The following is a 293-nucleotide window of genomic DNA, read 5'->3' on the forward strand; positions in this document are numbered from 1 at the left end:
CTTCACCTCAGAATAAGAAAAAAAAAGACGAGAAAAACTCCAGAACTCCATCATCGATTCCAAAACCCTAAACCTACCTGATCGTCTTCTGTTTTATGGTTTTCACAAGGATTCGAAACACATCAGAGGGGATTCGGATCGAACTATATTGACGTGAAATGTTCTCCTTGAATCAGCGAGGCGGTAAGCATCGAGGTATAATGCGTTCGCGGGGACTTTGCCGTAAATGGAATAATTTGACAAGGCGAGGAATAGGTAGAAATTTGGTAAAATAATTATTTGAGAGTTAGATG

Source organism: Penaeus monodon, chromosome 28, assembly GCF_015228065.2.
Source record: "Penaeus monodon isolate SGIC_2016 chromosome 28, NSTDA_Pmon_1, whole genome shotgun sequence".
NCBI classification, from domain to species: domain Eukaryota; kingdom Metazoa; phylum Arthropoda; class Malacostraca; order Decapoda; family Penaeidae; genus Penaeus; species Penaeus monodon.